This window comes from Nycticebus coucang, chromosome 12 (genome assembly GCF_027406575.1).
Source record: "Nycticebus coucang isolate mNycCou1 chromosome 12, mNycCou1.pri, whole genome shotgun sequence".
Taxonomy (NCBI): Eukaryota; Metazoa; Chordata; class Mammalia; order Primates; family Lorisidae; genus Nycticebus; species Nycticebus coucang.
Window position 1 is genome coordinate 5283926 of NC_069791.1, and position 15366 is coordinate 5299291.

The window sequence follows — 15366 nt, forward strand, 5'->3', positions numbered from 1 at the left end:
CCAGGCAGATTGAACCAAGGTGGGTAGGGCCAGTGGGCAGGGAGCTCACAGATGAGGCACCTGTTGGCACACTGGAGGTCTTAAGGGGAAAGGCATGAGCCCTGCTCTTTGGGGAAGCCTGTGTGTGGTAAGCACAGCAACAGAGGGGAAGCAGCTACTCCCAAGAGCCCCAGCTCAATTGTCCCCTGGGCAGCCTGCCAACCCCGGTGGAAACTTCCATGGATGCAGCAGCAACTTTGGGCAGAGCAGGGAAGAGGAGGGGAAGAGTCTGAACAGAGAAATGCTGGCAGTCTGCTCTCCTTTGTACTGAAGGGTCTTGCTGACTCTCCTCTTCCTTGAGGTAACCCACCCTGAATGTCAAAGCTCTGGGATCACACAGTTCCCCTGGGACCCGCCAGCCCACTGTGCCCACTGCAATCAGGCAGGTGCTGGGAAATGTTTGTGTGGGGGCCACTGATGAGAGAACCGAAGGGCTGAAGCTTTGGGCAGAAGAAATGCATGCAATGGGTGAAAAAGCAGGATAGTGCCACCACCACCTCATGAAGCCTCTTCTAAGGACACCATACCTCTGATCTTATTTACCTGAGTCAGTGAATTCACTCAAAAATAGTTTGTTTTCTATCAGTTGCTACCAATATAAATTCAATTCACAAGCCATTGCATAATTGAATATAAATACATGCCTATCTATCTATCTGTCTATCCATCTATCTAAAGTTGTGCGAAAGTGAGAGAAGTTCAGATAGTACCAGAAACATGGGTTCTACTCAAACCCCCCATGTAGTGCACTGTGGCTCTGGTCTGTTTCTGAGCTCTTAATCTCTCACATTATCCCTTCCTTTTCCCCAGTCTATCTCACACCCCATGCCGCAGCTCCGCTGTGTCCTTTGAGGTAAAGGACCTGTGTAGAAGAAACTGGCTTCAAATTTTCTGCCCTGTGCCTGTCACATGCAGGTAACTTCCTTTTAAAAAAAAGGCTTACGTAGGATCTGGACGGGTCATGTTTGTTGCTCAGGACCGTAGAATACCCTGTTGTATACACCTTGTTCAGAGAGAAAATCATTTACACTATGTGGTCAACTGAAAGGTTTTACATTTTTATAAAACTCCATTCCCTGGCCACTGGTATTGGGAAGGAAAGGGCTGATGCAAAGACCCAAACTGAGCCTGTTACAGATTTTTGCCGGGAGTTTGAATCTGGGATCAGAAAATGAGGTTCTTGGTTTTCCTCTGGTGGGTGACGTTATGAAAGGGCAGCTGCTTCATGGGAGAAACAAATATTCAGACAGACACAGAATATAATGAGTTTGGGGACTGCAAGCCGGTGTCTTTAAGTTTCTATCGACTGTCCAGCTCATTCCTCTCTGGGCTTAAGCTGGTTCCGGGTAGACTGCCGTTTTTTCCACCAGACCAAACTACCACCACAACCAAAAACTATAATAAATCTTGGTAGATTCTATCATTGTTTTACCATTTATATTTCACAGTAGCAGCTGCTAAAACTGGTATTTAAAATCGAGGTAAGGTACATCGTAAAGCCATTTTAACTATATCGGTGTACTGCCTTCGGTTTTACCAGCGCAGTCTTTAGCACACCTTACTGCAGATAAATTTAAGTTTGAAACCTGACACCATCCTTAAGGACCTTCATAACTATGTCATTAAAGTCACAGTTTTATCTTCTCAAAAAGATCATACTTTCAACTTTTCATCTTTCTTCACTTACTAGGTACAGAATGTTTCGAAGGGCAGAGATAATCTGTGTAATGTACTCATTCCTGTGTAGGTAATTCATAATTATTGGTGCTTTTATTCATTATTACTATCACCATTGTGCCTTTTTTATTGCTATTCTGAGGATAATTCCTAATACTTTATTTTGGAAAAAATATTCAAATATTTAATCCTATAATCCCTTTTTAAAATAAGCATATTTGGGGATTTAAAGGCTGGGGATTTTTTTGGTTATATTCTTTGTAATCAAATCTCATTGATGTGTAGCTGAGGTAGCCAAGCGATTACTTACCAAGAGAAGTCAAAGTCAAGGAAAAAAAAAAAAACTATTAGAAGTGAAATGAATCATTCACTATCAGAAAGTACTGCTTTCCTAAAGATTTTATGAAGAACAGGGAATAGGATTTTCCTTCCTCTTGAATATTTGCAAAACAAGAAATTTAAAGTCAACAGGTAGCATCTTCATAAGCACATTAGGTCAGATGTTGTTGGAAGAAAGAATGGGCAATTTTGTTCTGGAAAATGTGAGGTCAGAATAAAAGTTTGCTAGAGTTTTAAATTTGTGTAAGTGTAGAATTCAGTTGCGTTTTCACTTTTTAGCTAAAAATAAAGGTGTATTTTTAAATCAGTGAAAGTTATAAGATTAATTTTTTTTTTCACTTCCAGATAGAGTTAGGCTATTTTTTTTTTTAATTAAATCATGGCTGTGTACATTGATATGATCATGGGGCATCATTCACTAGCTTCACGGACCGTTTGACACACTTTCATCACACTGGTTAACATAGCCTTCCTGGCATTCTCTCAGTTACTGTGCCAAGACACTTACATTCCACATTTACCAAGTTTCACATATACCCTTGTAAGATGCGCCGCTGACAGTACTTAATTATTTTACTATGTAAAGCAGACACTATGGCTAAATGAACAAAAAGTTGACAGTTAACTAAGACTGAGCCCTTAATGCCACACGGGTCCAGCACCTGCATAGCTCATGTGATTCCCTAACAACCCCATGGCATCCTTACCACGATGGCTCCTACTCTACAGATGAAAACACGATGTAAAAAGGGTGCAGAAACTTGCTAATGAATTTTTAGGTTGAGATATAATCCAGAGAGTCTTAGTTCCAGAACTTTTGCTCTTAGCCTCTATCATTACATAAAATTACATAAGAAAATAAAAGCTTTAAGTCCAGCCTAAATCCTGGTTACTTCGCCGCAGCCACAGCCATGTTGGCATTAGTAGGAGATGCCAGTTGTTCAAGTCAATCCTTAGTAGAACACGAGTCGGTAGGAAGCTGTGTTTAACATTCCTGAAGTCACCGTCAGAATATCTTTCCTGTATCATTTATGTTGTAGTCTTACCAATCTCATATATCAAGGGCTTGGATGCACAGCACCGCAGGTAGCTAAGAGGTTATTAATACCATGTTCATCCAGTTCCCAGCAGCTTGTCCTTCACCTTCCCTCTGGACCTTGCCATGACTGAAGCAACACGTTAGCTTCTAATTCCCGTAGGCTTCCGTTTTGGAACGATTTAGAACATTTTAGTCATTTGTGTTTCATATACTTATGACCGTGTTTACTGAAGCTGAGTGAGTGAGCACGGACGGGTCCGAGAACGCTGGACCTATGCCTGGCACAGCATGGTCACCTTCTGCTTTGCTCTACCGCCTTCCCTGATCATTGTCTTTATAGTTTCAGAAGTTCTAGCTTCTGCCATAATGTCTGTGGTAGATTCCAGCCCCATTGCTCTCCTCCCCTCATTAATATATATATATATTTTTTACCAGTAATAGCTTCTTGAGAGAATCACCCAATAGTTTTCCCTGTTGAGAGAAAAGTCTGAAACAAAGGATTCAAGTTGTCATCAAATGCACGCCTCTTTAGAATCGGCCTTCCTGGGTTGGCCGGACACGAAACCATCACACTGAGGGACCACAGCAGACGCGCACACAGGTAGACGCAGGTATAGATGGACACTGTTACACAGAAAGATAAAAATCTATGACGGTTTAGAGTTGTGCCTGTGGCTCGAAGGAGTAGGGCGCTGGCCCCATATACCGGCAGTGGTGGGTTCAAACCCAGCCCCGGCCAAAACTGCAAAAAAACACACAAACAAAAAAACTGTGACAATTTATAATGTTATAATGTTTTAATTTATAAGTTATTTTTCTCTGCATTATTATTAAATGGTATTACTAAATCTTCTTAAATTGTAACAGTTTATTTATTTGATTCTTCTTCCAGCTTTTGTTGGCTTTTTGAACTGTTACAGATTCCCTGGAGGGTTAATCACGAATGTCTTAACACGGGTGGCGCCTGTGGCTCAAAGGAGTAGGGCAACAGCCCCATGTGCCAGGGTGGCGGGTTCAAACCCAGCCCTGGCCATAAACTGCAAAAAAAAAAAAAGAAAAGAAAAGAAAAGAAAGTCTTAACACATACAAGGGATTTTGCAGGGATAAGCAATTGCTGGGAAGCAAAAGATACCAAGAACATGTATTTTTAGTATGAAATTATTTAGTGAGATATGTTCATTTGCTCCAAATATAGGGGAGTATGCATTTAGGAAGTTTAAGCCCCATTACTTAGCTAAGTGAAACTTAACTAAATTTAAATATATAATTGCGGTTGTTTATACTAGAGTGTTACCTTGATGGCTGTTATACCTTTGAATACTCATAATTAGGGTTAGGGGATTATAAAGAGTTTGTTATTTAATATTAAGTGACATATTTAAAATTAAATCAATGAAATTTATCAGGTCTAAAATATTATGCAATAATATGTCATATCCTATAGATAAATGTGTTTCATAAGTTTAATGTTTACCTTAAGCTGTAGAAAAGACATGCCTCATTAAATGAAGGGAATTATAGAATATATAAGCAAATGTTATAGAAAACAAAACCTTTCTCCCTGAAAATGGTATTTTGCAAATCTTGAAAAAATTTACATAAATATAGCATAAAATGTATATGCAATGACTTGAAAAAATATATTATTGTTCCTAATTTAATCTTATTAAAAAGCACTGAGAAATAATCCCACATATTTTCATATTTGGCAATAGAAATAAACTTACCACACAGGCTTGTCTAATTTACACATTTGGCAGGAACATGTAATGAACTTGTCAGAATTTCTCTAAAGAGTAAACTGAAAAGAAGAAGGGGAAAGTGAAAAACCTTTGATGCCAAAACAAAATTTAATCAATTTACCAAAAGTTATAGATTCAATTAAACTTTCCTTCCAATTTCTTTTATGTTGTAAAAGAAAAAATCATTCAGTAATGCTTGTTAAAACATGATGAGGAAGGTCGTATTCACAATCACGGGACGGGCGTGGGGACCACTGTAATGGGGTTTTGTAGTGGGTCGGGGATCGATTGGGGTTTACTCTGAATACAACACGGGCAAAAGAGAATTTACAGCCAAGGAACAGGGTAGGGGTCAGTGAATGGAAGATTACTAGGAGGAAACATCAGGAGCATGAGGATTCTGGCTAAGCTGACCTAACAGGATTCTTGCTGAAAACAGACCAGAGTGGTCAGAATCGTCACCTGGGGGATGAGGGAGGTGAGGAGCCTAATCAAGTGTCAAGAATGTTTATTGCAGCCCAATTCACAATTGCTAAGTCATGGAAAAAGCCCAAGTGCCCATCGATCCACAAATGGATTAATAATCTATGGTATATGTACACCATGGAATATTATGCAGCCTTAAAGAAAGATGGAGACTTTACCTCTTTCATGTTTACATGGATGGAGCTGGAACATATTCTTCTTAGTAAAGTATCTCAAGAATGGAAGAAAAAGTATCCAATGTACTCAGCCCTACCATGAAACTAATTTTTGGCTTTCACATGAAAGCCAGTTATAACCTAAGAATATGGGGAATGGGGAGAGAGAGAGGAGGGGGGGAGGGTGGGTGGAGGGAGGGTGATAGGTGGGATTATACCTGCAGTGCATCTTATAAGAGTACATGTGAAACTCAGTAAATGTAGAATATAACTGTCTTAATACAATAACTAAGAAAATGCCAAGAAGGCTATATTAACCAGTGTGATGAAAATGTGTCAAACTGTTTATAAAACCAATGTATGGTGCCCCATGATTGCATTAATGTACACAGCTATGATTTAAGATTAATTAAGAAAAAAAAAGTATCAAGAGTGATTAGAAATGAGGGTGGGAGATTCCTGCTGAACTGACTTAGCAAAGTTGTTTGCTGAAGCTGGATTTTACTTTAATACAAGGTGGTTACGATATGAACCTATAAGAAGGCTAAGAAGACTAAATTTTGTTCAAGGAAGGAATCTTTGTCAATACCCACTGAATTATTTGTATTAATATCATATTCAGGTACACAGAGCATACCCTCTAATAATGTCATTTCATTCCATATCATTTCATCCTAATGTTGGCAAGAAAAAGAATTATTCCCAGCTGGGGCCACTGTGTGGGGGTTGACAGTTCTCCCCACATATGTGTGGTTTTTCTCCAGGTTCTCCCTTTTCCTCTCACCTCCCAGAATGCGCATCTTATGGTAACTGGAAGGTCTGAACTGTCCCAGCCCCAGTGCCTGCAGGTGTGTGTGAGTGCTCAATGCTTGTCCTAAGATGCCCAGATGGACTCTGGTCACCCAGAACCACAAACTGGAATAAGTAGGGGGAAATAATTATCTCACCTGCTTTTATTAATCTTTCTTAAATCTATGTATATACCACATTTATGTCAACGTGATATATTAGAAGTGCTTCGGTCTTTATTAATAGAAGTTTGGTGCTATAATTGTGCCCAAAGATATGCCTTAGGAACTTAACTTTTGTTTATATCACTTAGGTGATGGTAAAATTGGTTTTGTGATGTGTCTTTCATCTTAAAAGCACAGTTTCCAAGAACTTGTCACCAACATTGAGTGAGAATTTACTATTAGTTGAAAAATATTTCCCTGCATTACTACAAGTACTGTTAGCATAAGTAACAATATTGCAAATGTTTACTGATAGAAATTTGAGATTCTTTAAATGCAAAAAAATATTATTCAGCAGGGATGCATAAAATTGAAGGATTTCACTGTATTCATTAAGAAAAGTTGTTGGTAAAAACAGTCCATAATACCAACTTACATATTTTTAGCATGTTAATCAAAAATGACATTTTGGAAATTTATGTATTGAAATTACTTGAAAACATTTCATAGTAATAGTATCCTAAATATTTAAAACGGGGGGATTAGAATGATAGATGTCATGAAAGTTACATTTTGAACTTGTTTTGAGGTTGCCTGCTGTTCTCAATACTGTCCTAATCTCCACTAAAATTCTTCTCTGTAGCCACTGGTGCTACTGTCCCTACTTTAAAAAATTCACTCTGTCTTCCACTTAATGAAGGTTATGGTCGCTAATGACTTTAGTAGCAGGGACTGAATGCTCGGTTTGATTTCAAGGTAGGGAATGTGATAGGAGATATGATTTGTGGGCTGTTCTTTTGTCATCCCATCCGGTGTCATAACACGGGAAATTATTTTGGTGCTATTAATAAGACTCAGCTCATGTGTGAAAATGTTCTACTTTTTCATTTTTTCCCCCATTTGGACAGCCTAATTGACATTGCTATGCTTTCTATGCATAATTGAAGGCTATTTCTCTCTGACTTGTATACAGATATGTATGTTACAGCATTATTTAACCACTAATGTTACTTTGCTGTCTAGAGTGGTTTCACTTTCTTGTACATATTTTAAGGGAAGGCTAATGATCTTAATTTTCTTACAGCCAAACTGGTTAAATATAAGCAGCTGCAGGCAGCTGACTGACGCATTAATGTTCTCTTAATAGTAGTTATGTTCTAATACTTACTTACACCTTGAAATACGTGCTATTTTATTATAATTTTTCCTCTTTTCTCATTTGTGTTATGTTTGGGGTTTACATTGACTTTGGAAGTTATGTGTGTATGTAGGTTACATTACCAGTGGATTTCATTTCAGGTAGTGAAAGGCACACCACCACTAGCTGCTTTATAGAGAGGGTGTTTCTGATATCACTGAAAAGTGCTTGTGCACAGATTCTGGCTTTAGAATCCAGCCCTAATCTGCGGACACAGGCTCGTGACTCAATTTTGAAACTCTGTTCTTTGGTACTAACATTGGAAAGGTGGTCCTCACAGTAAGTTCTCTCTTATGGTAAAAAATTCACCCAAAGTGTTTCTACCAGAGGCCTGGGGTACAGGAAAACGTATGGCCACGGTTGAGACACCTAGAAAACCTGCTCCGTGAGGGCAGTGTGCCTCGGGAAATAAAATATCACAGAAAGTTTTAAAATGTAACCATTTTTCTGATTCAAGTTTTATCATCAGGCACCTCATAATATCGGAATTATAACTGGTTCTATGAAAGGGAGACACAGAGCCTGTGTTTCTAGCCTGTGGGTTTGGGGGAACTGGACGTTTAATCCCAGTCACCCCCTCAACACACTCTCTTCAGGAGGGAGAGGAAAGCTGCGTGGTTTCCTGTCTCCATTTATTTTTATTCTCTACGGTGATTTTTCTGCAGATGCCGGCAGTACTTAACTTCCATTTGAAAACGATGATAGTTTGATTGAGACACTTGGGGAATATAAGACCCCCTGAGCACATTCGATTAACTCTCTGCTCACCTTTTAGCTTCAATAGACTTGGACCAAATGAAAAAAAGGTGTTTTTTCATGTGTGTAAATCAGCTGTACAGACGAGTCAAAAGGCAGCTTTCTTCCTTCTCACAGTCACGGCCAGGGCTGTCGAATGGTTTCCAGATCATCTTCTACGTGTTATTCCTTTGGTTCCTTCGTGACCCTCACATAAAATGGAAACTTTCAATGTGCATGACTTTCCTTTCATGGTGAGCTCTTAGGGGCATGGGGTCATGCTACCAATATATTTTTAAGCTTCACACAATTACCCTCAACCCCAGTAAAGCATAGAACAGCAGGATGGTATTTATCACCTGTGCCTGTGAAAGCCACTGTCTTAGGCAGCCCCAAGGAGACCAAATACTATGCGGTGCCTGTGAAGCATAGGAAGGGACAGAGTGGGACGAATATATTTAAACCTCCCATTGCATCCATCCCTCTGAACATCACGTCTTCCAGCTTGGATGTCCTGCTCCTGAGTGAAGCAGCGTGATTCCTCTGCAGGCTGTCGAAGTGGAAATTATTTCTCTCTCCATTTTTCTGCCACCTATTACTTTCCAAACAAAATTATCATCCTGCATTATATAAAAATTGACTTGGTTCTTAACTTTAACTGCACAAATCCAAGGACACTTCACAATATTTTGCTGTTTCATTCCACTAAGCCGAGCCATTTAACTTGTTCTGAAGTGAACGTGGTCGCATGTTATGGCATAGATTTGAAAGGGAATTTTTTGTTTTTAAAACCCTTGTTCCCTGTGCTTCATTGTATTTCAGTAAAGCTTCGGGATTTTTGATTTTTTCAAAACAAAGCAAAACAAACAAACAAAAACTACATAATAAAAAATGAACATTAACTTGTAAGTTGGCACGCAATGTAAAAAATGTTTGATTTAAGAGGCATGAAAATCTATTTCGGGAAAATTACATTATTTCTCCAGGATATTAGGGAAAGTGTGGTCTAGGGAAAACTAAATAACCTATACTATATACTCTCGCCTTTAACAGATGTGTCTTCTCACTCAGCTGGTACATTAACAGGCACCTTGCCCAGGTGCACCTGATGGCTAGTGTCAGTTAGAGTGTCAGTGTGGGTGTCACCCAGGCTTATTATGAAGATAACAAGCCCAGGAGGTGCACCAGGAGATACTTTTCAGTCTCTGAAGCTGGAGGTTGCCTTGTAGTCTCCTGTGGAGCTGAAATGAAGTGATCTCTCTAACATCTGGGATGATGCTGGATCTGTTGACAACTCCTCTCTGTTGGGTTGGAGCCTCCTGTGGAGCTGAGATGCAGTGATCTCTCTAACATCTAGGATGACGCTGGATCTGTTGACAACTCCTCTCTGTTGGGTTGGAACCTCCTGTGGAGCTGAGATGCAGTGATCTCTCTAACATCTAGAATGACGCTGGATCTGTTGATGACTCATCTCTGCTGGCTTGGAGCCTCCTGTGGAGCTGAGATGCAGTGTTCCCTCTAACTTCTGGGATGACACTGGATCAGTTGATGACTCATCTCGGCTGGCTTGGAGTCTCCTGTTGAGCTGAGATGCAGTGATCTCTCTAACATCTGAGATGACACCGGATCAGTTGATGACTCATCTCTGCTGGTTTGGAGCCTCCTGTGGAGCTGAGATGCGGTGTTCCCTCTAACATCTGGGATGACGCTAGATCTGTTGATGACTCATCTCTGCTGGGTTAGGGTCTCCTGTGGAGCTGAGATGCAGTGTTCTCTCTAACATCTGGAATGATGCTGGATCTGTTGATGACTCATCTCTGCTGGGTTGGAGCCTCCTGTAGAGTTGAGATGCAGTGATCTAACATCTGGGATGACACTGGATCAGGTGACGACTCATCTCTGCTGGCTTGGAGTCTCCTGTGAAGCTGAGATGCAGTGTTCTCTCTAACATATGGGATGATGCTGGATCTGTTGACTCATCTCTGCTGGCTTGGAGCCTCCTGTGGAGCTGACATGCAGGGCTCTCTCTCACATCTGGGATGACATTGAATTGTTGATGAATCATCTCTGCTGGCTTGGAGCCACCTGTGAAGCTGAGATGTACGGTTCTTTCTATCATCTAGTGTCATAGCCTCTAGTGGCCCCTATGGCCCTGGACTCCATCGCCGCAGGAAGGAACCAGGCGTGACGCGGATTAGAAGTACAAGTTTGCAGGAGGTGGGCTAACCTTGCTTGCAGGATAGCCCTAAGCAACCTCCGCAGTGGCCTTTTATTGAGACAGTACAAAACAGGAGAGGGGAGTGTTAGACAATGACTGCGTGCCTAAGGATCACCACAGGCTAGGGCTCTTTCTCCACAAGGAGCACCTGTGGATGAATCACCCGAGGGTCCACCACCCAGCTGCAAATTATCTTGCTCAGAGGTCGTCTGGCTCTTGGCATCCTGTACAATCTAAGATGACACTGGATTAGTTTACAACTCATCTCTGCTGGCTTGGAGCCTTCTGTGGAGCTGAGAGGCAGTGTTCCCTCTAACATCTAGGATGACACTGGATTAGATGACAACTCATCTCTGCTGGCTTGGAGCCTTCTGTGGAGCTGAGATATAGTGTTCCCTCTAACATCTGAGATGATGCTGAATCAGTTGATGACTCATCTCTGCCGGCTTGGAGCCTCCTGTGGAGCTGAGATGCAGTGTTCTAACATTTGGGATGATGTTGTATCAGTTGACAACTCTTCTCTGCAGCTTGGAGCCTCCTGTGAAGCTGAGATGCAGTGTTCTTTCTTTTTTTTTTTTTTATTGTTGGGGATTCATTGAGGGTACAATAAGCCAGGTTACACTGATTGCAATTGTTAGGTAAAGTCCCTCTTGCAATCATGTCTTGCCCCCATAAAGTGTGGTACACACCAAGGCCCCACCCCCCTCCCTCTGTCCCTCTTTCTGCTTCCCCCCCATAACCTGAATTGTCATTAATTGTCCTCATATCAAAATTGAGTACATAGGATTCATGTTTCTCCATTCTTGTGATGCTTTACTAAGAATAATGTCTTCCACTTCCATCCAGGTTAATACGAAGGATGTAAAGTCTCCATGTTTTTGAATAGCTGAATAGTATTCCATGGTATACATATACCACAGCTTGTTAATCGTTCCTGGGTTGGTGGGCATTTAGGCTGTTTCCACATTTTGGCGATTGTAAATTGAGCTGCAGTAAACAGTCTAGTACAAGTGTCCTTATGATAAAAGGATTTTTTTCCTTCTGGGTAGATGCCCAGTAATGGGATTGCAGGATCAAATGGGAGGTCTAGCTTGAGTGCTTTGAGGTTTCTCCATACTTCCTTCCAAAAAGGTTGTACTAGTTTGCAGTCCCACCAGCAGTGTAAAAGTGTTCCCTTCTCTCCACATCCACGCCAGCATCTGCAATTTTGAGATTTTGTGATGTGGGCCATTCTCACTGGGGTTAGATGATATCTCAGGGTTGTTTTGATTTGCGTTTCTCTAATATATAGAGATGATGAACATTTTTTCATGTGTTTGCTAGCCATTCGTCTGTCATCTTTAGAGAAGGTTCTATTCATGTCTCTTGCCCATTGATATATGGGATTGTTGGCTTTTTTCATGTGGATTAATTTGAGTTCTCCATAGATCCTAGTTATCAAGCTTTTGTCTGATTGAAAATATGCAAATATCCTTTCCCATTGTGTAGGTTGTCTCTTTGCTTTGGTTATTGTCTCCTTAGCTGTACAGAAGCTTTTCAGTTTAATGGAGTCCCATTTGTTTATTTTTGTTGTTGCAATTGCCATGGCAGTCTTCTTCATGAAGTCTTTCCCCAGGCCAATATCTTCCAGTGTTTTTCCTATGCTTTCTTTGAGGATTTTTATTGTTTTATGCCTTAAATTTAAGTCCTTTATCCATCTTGAGTCAATTTTTGTGAGTGGGGAAAGGTATGGGTCCAGTTTGAATCTTTTACATGTAGACATCCAGTTCTCTCAACACCATTTATTGAATAGGGAGTCTTTCCCCCAAGGTATGTTCTTGTTTGGTTTATCGAAGATTAGGTGGTTGTAAGATGTTAGTTTCATTTCTTGGTTTTCAATTCGATTCCAAGTGTCTATGTCTCTGTTTTTGTGCCAGTACCATGCTGTCTTGACCACTATGGCTTTGTAGTACAGACTAAAATCTGGTATGCTGATACCCCCAGCTTTATTTTTATTACTAAGAACTGCCTTAGCTATACGGGTTTTTTTCCAGTTCCATACAAAACGCAGAATCATTTTTTCCAAATCTTGAAAGTACGATGTTGGTATTTCAATAGGAATGGCATTGAATAGGTAGATTGCTTTGGGAAGTATAGACATTTTAACAATGTTGATTCTTCTAATCCATGAGCATGGTATGTTCTTCCATTTGTTAATATCCTCTGCTATTTCCTTTCTGAGGATTTCATAATTTTCTTTAGAGAGGTCCTTCACCTCCTTCGTTAGGTATATTCCTAGGTATTTCATTTTCTTTGAAACTATGGTGAAGGGGGTTGTGTCCTTAATTGGCTTCTCATCTTGACTGTTATTGGTGTATACAAAGGCTACTGACTTGTGGACATTGATTTTATATCCTGAAACATTACTGTATTTTTTGATGACTTCTAGGAGTCTAGTGTTTGAGTCTCTGGGGTTCTCTAAGTATAAGATCAGTGTTCTTTCTAACATCTAGGATGACACTGGATCAGGTGACAACTCATCTCTGCTGGCTTGGAGTCTCCTGTGTAGCTGAGATGCAGTGTTCTCTCTAACATCTAAGATGATGCTGGATCAGTTGATGACTCATCTCTTCTGGGTTGGGGTCTCCTGTGGATCTGAGATGCATTGTTCCCTCTAACACCTGGGATGATGCTAGATCAGTTAATGAGGCATCTCTGCTGGGTTGTGCTTTTAGAACAATGGTTAGCTGTAGCTTAATTAATGATGTGCAGGAAGCATTTGGTCAGGAGAATTTTCTACAGTCTTTGTGTGTATTTTTCAAAATTAGTCTTGGTATTTCAAAGCCTAGTAGCAGAAGGTCAGGAGGAAAGCCTGATGTGCAGAATTTGTGAAGATAAATAATGCAGGGTAACTACATGACAATACAGATTTGGAACACTGGTTGTTTTCAAATATTTGAGTATGTTATCAGAATGAATTCTTCATATAATTAAATCACAATTAGAATTGACTCTTGTAACAAGAGTTAAACTATTTGGTTATAAGATGAATCCAGGTACTATTATATTATCACTGTATTAGACATAGCAATTTCTGATTTCAGCATTATGTGAATTGATGATGAAATGTAGCATATGGACAATTTCTATGGAACTAATATTGGGTTTGGATTTTTGTTTAAATGTGTGCCATAGAATTATTATTATTTTTCTTTAACTTGGTTTAAGCTTATTTGTTCATATATACAGAATGTAATGTTTTGTAGTAAATAAGAAGATAGATTGTGGCAAAACCAATAATTTTGTTTTTAAGTGATTATCTTGCATTAAGAACAATGAGACAAAGCCAATGAAAATAAAAGGCACATGAACACACACTATGTCTCTCTCAGTATTTTTTCTTAAAATTTCAAACAGGATTTAAAACAAAAACATTCATAGTAGGGCTGAGTACATTGGGTACTTTTTCTTCCATTCTTGAGATACTTTACTAAGAAGAACATGTTCCAGCCCTACTATGAAACTAATTTGGGACTCTCACATGAAAGCTATAACCCAGTTACAACCTAACAATAGGGGGAAGTGGGAAAGGGAGGGGAGGGAGGGGGGTGGTGGGTAGAGGGAGGGGGATCGGTGGGATCATACCTGTGGTGCATCTTACAGGGGTATTTGCGAAACTTGGTAAATGTAGAATGTAAATGTTTTGGCACAGTAACTGAGATAATGCCAGGAAGGCTATGTTAGCCATTGTGATGAAAATGTGTCAAATGGTCTATGAAGCGAATGTATGATGCCCCATGATCATATCAATGTATACAGTTATGATTTAATAAAAAAAATAAATAAAAACAAAAACATTCTTATTTAAAGGAATATCACCATTTAAATTAAAATTTAGTCTTTTACAAAATAATAAATGTTTATTTGACAAACTTGTGATGAATTAATTGTCACCCATGATGCCACATGAAAAGTATTTTTACCATTATCAGGTTTATGTCTTTATTCCCAGACAATTTTCTATTCAAGTGTATGCAATATAAATATTTTTTAGAAAAATGTAATCATACTATACAACTTGATTAAAATGTCAGTTTTCCGCATGTAATGTGAGGCCACTTTTTATTCTGATAGACATACTCCAGTGAACATATTTGTAGTTGCATCAACTATTACCATTTTGGAGAGCATCCTCAGCAGTACAATGGCTAAATTGAGAAATGCATCTTCCAGAAAGATTGAACCAGTGAAGGATGGATTTATTTCTTTGCATTGTCTCCTAAAAAATGGCTCATGTGTGAGTGTGCGTGGGCAGGAATGGAGCTATGTATATGTGTATTTCCCAATTTCAAGAAGAAAAATGTACAACTTTGCATCTCAGTGTACATTTCCTTGATGGAGCCTTTGTTCACTTTCCTTTTTTGAGTATGTGTCAGGTCATCTGTATGACTGTCTACTGATATTCCCATCATTTTGGGGAATTGCCCACTTAAAATTGACTTGTAAGAGCATTTTATATGTTAAGAACATTAGGTAACTCTCATGCTTCAATTATTACTATATTTTATATTTTGCCTTTTATGTAGATGTGTTTTAAAGATAAATTTTTTGAATATTATACAATAATGTTATTTTGTGATTTTTGAATTCCTTTGCACTTACATTCTGAAAGACTTTCTCCATCCTATGAGAAGGTAAATATTCATGAACTTTGGATTAAAACATTTTGTTGTTATTATTTAGAGATCTCTCTAGGATAGATGGCATTGTTAGTTCATAATTTAAACAATTTTCATTGTCTGAAAA